Here is a 3,128-nt window from a genome sequence, read left to right as displayed (position 1 = left end):
TCTTGGTGAGGACAAAATGAGATGTATGTAGATAGTAGTTCTGGAAGAATCCATAATGGTTGAGATCAAGAGGAATTTGAATGTTCCATAAATGTTGGCTCTCTTTCCTTCCCCCTAATTATCTTACTGCCTGAGTTTTTTGTTTTTTTCTCTCTCTTTATATTTAATCTTCCCTTGCAGTGACTGATTAAGTAATGAAGCATGAGAATGGATTCACTCCCAACAGGAAGAAAACCAGCTCCCTTCCACCTGAACTTCCACTGACTTGAACTCTTCAGCCTGACCCTCTTCTTCTAGGCGTTGGTGGCCTAAGCTGGTCCCTGGAGGGCTGGGGATCAGCTACTATTAAATATCAGGGAGAGACTAATGAAGCAACAACAGATTCATCAAGCTGGATGCCATCTCCCTGTGAAGGTGTCCCATTAGAGATGCAGGGTCTCTTTGAGGGGATTTACAGCAGCAGCAAATGTCAGTGCCAATTATGTGCGTCTCATCTTTCTTAGCAGAGCTGCTACCCACTCCTCCCCCTCCTTCTGACTCCCTGAGGTTTGGGATGATCACAGCTACCAATCACAAGAACCACAGGTCAGAGCATCCTCTGCCAAGCTCAGTGTGTCCTACAGTACAGATGGGGGCAGAGAGGTGGGGGCATCTGTCCCCATCATGAAAGGAAAATGTGAGTGATGAGACTTGGAAAGAAATGAGAAGACCTGAGCCCCCTGAGAGACATGGCTTCATAAATGGAGAATGGAATCCAAGTGGAGTCTTCAGAATCACCTAAAACTGATTCTTTCCAACTGTGGAAATATCTAGAAGTTATTTTAAAGAGGCATTTTCCAACCTACTGCTTCTTAGGAAACAGGATCAGAAATTCTCCCACATCAAATGTGTTTAGTCAGATCTTAAGAATATCCAAATAAGAATGTCCCCACTGGCCAATATGTCAAAGGTGAACAAGAGTAGTTAGGAAGAGTCAGTGAGATACAGTAGAGAGGATGGGGCTTTAAAACTAGAGTTAACATTCAGATTTCTGCCACTTCCCTCTCTGACCCTCAGTGTCTGAATCTCTAAAGCCAAGGTGAAGATGATACTCAAATCAGAAAACCCATGAGATAGGACCTATTTAACTGCTGGGTTTTCCTATTAGCATTTCTTCCAAGAAGTTCCTTCGGATCATAAATTCCTCTACAAAGGTTTAGTCCTACAATGAGTTCCTTGAGAGCAGGGAGTGCCTCCTTATCTCTCACTAACCCTAGCAGCTAGCAGCTATCTGGACTTAGCAAGTGCTCAATAAACATTTGTTGACCAATTATATGAGTGCCTGGAATCTATTTAGAGAAGAAACTGAACAGCCACTCACTACATCCCCAAGCTTCCTGTATGCACTTGTCGGTTTGCTTTCCAGGATCTCCAGGCTAAGCCAAGGCTGAAGACACCAAACCTGGCCACAGCCCACCTCAGAACCTGCCATGTTCAGAAAGCCTTCCATGACTAACCAGTCCTGACTCTGGCCAGGCTTTGGTTTTGGGTTCCTGCCAACCACTCACTTTGCCTTCTGTCCACTTTCTCTTGTTCCTAGAGGCATGCAAGCATGGGCTGCTGTTAGGGCCCTACCGCAGCTGCGCCTCTGTCCCCCTTACCACGGGCAAACTCTTTACCTTCCTGAAGTCCTGTGCTCCCACCCTTGGCCCCCTGCAGCTCCACCTCTGTCCACGTCTTCAGGCTGACCCTCCTGTGCCTGGTATAAATGAATGAACACTACGCTGTCCACAGGCCCCAGCTCAAACTCTCCCTTTTAGTGCCAGGTTCCCAGCCGAGATCTCTGACATCTGCCTTGTCCCCTGCCTCTGCAATTCCTCTACTCTTTTATCTTTTGCCTAAGTACCTGCACTCTTCTGTGGCAGGATAATATTTTGAAGAATAAACTGTAGGTCTTCACATCATTTTCCCCCCATCCACTACTCACTATCGAGGCTTACCCTCTTATGCTCATCCCCCATGCTCTTCGCATCTTCCTCTACCTGGGAGGCAGTGACCACATATTCTTCCCCAATCTTTCTGTTTTACACCTGCTTCCTGTGACTCTGAAACATAATGGGTAATAAGTTGCACCTCTCTTCTGTTACTGTGATGAGCTTAGGGCAATGCTGGTCTCCTCTCTCTGGGTGAGAACGGAGGGGGCAGGAACTTCCCAGCCTCCTGGCTGAGTGTCTCTCCTGATCCTTGCGTCCTGGCCTCACAGTAACAGGTAGAGGTTCAGCCCTTGAGTTTCTGGGAACAAACACAAGGCAGGATTTTTGTGGGTGCAGGGCAGGGGCAGGCAGAGGGACAGGGGGAGCAGCAGGAAGGAGAGAGAAATGGTGCAAGGGCAATCACAGCCTGAAACAGCCAGTCAGGCATGTCCCCCAAGGGAAATACCACTCATTTCAGAGGCCACTCTGAGAGGCGAAAGGAACACTGGACTCAGAGTCAGGACACCTGGGGTCCTGCCTGCCATTTACTGGCTTTGTGACCTCAGATCAAGTCATTTAACATTTCTGAAACTCAGCCTTCCCGGGGGGTATAAAAGGGTTAATAATGCCTGCCCTGCCTACCTCCCAGGGATTCTATAAGGATTAAATGAGAAAACAGTAGCATTTATTAAATGCTTGCTCTGTGCCAGGCAGTGGGCCACTTGCTTTATATATTTTTGTGTCTCTTAATTCTCCCATCAACTCTCTGAGGAAGCCTCTACTATTATCAGATGAAGAAACCGATACTTGGAGAGTCTACATAGTTTAACCAAGTTAGAGCTGATGCTTAAACCTGAATAACTCGGAGATCTGTGCTGTTAACTAGGACGCCGTTCTGCCCCTGAACAGGTCTCTAAAAGGACACTGCACAAGCAAAACTACATACAACTGAAGACGCACAGGAGGTAACAACTACTGCCAATATGGCAATTCCACCACAAGCCAAGCTGAAGGGATGCTTCAAGAACACCTCCAAGCAAAGCTTGAGAAATGTAGGGAGATTCAGGGATATACAGACCCCTCAAGACAGGACAGACACTGGAAAACAGCAGGAGGAGGCACTGTATTCTCTCCTTCCTCCTCCACCCCGTTCCCATGAGGCAGTCAGATACTCTC

Source organism: Loxodonta africana, chromosome 18 (assembly GCF_030014295.1).
Source record: "Loxodonta africana isolate mLoxAfr1 chromosome 18, mLoxAfr1.hap2, whole genome shotgun sequence".
NCBI lineage: Eukaryota > Metazoa > Chordata > Mammalia > Proboscidea > Elephantidae > Loxodonta > Loxodonta africana.
The sequence above is the reverse complement of the archived record's forward strand: the minus strand, read 5'-3'. Positions refer to the sequence as shown.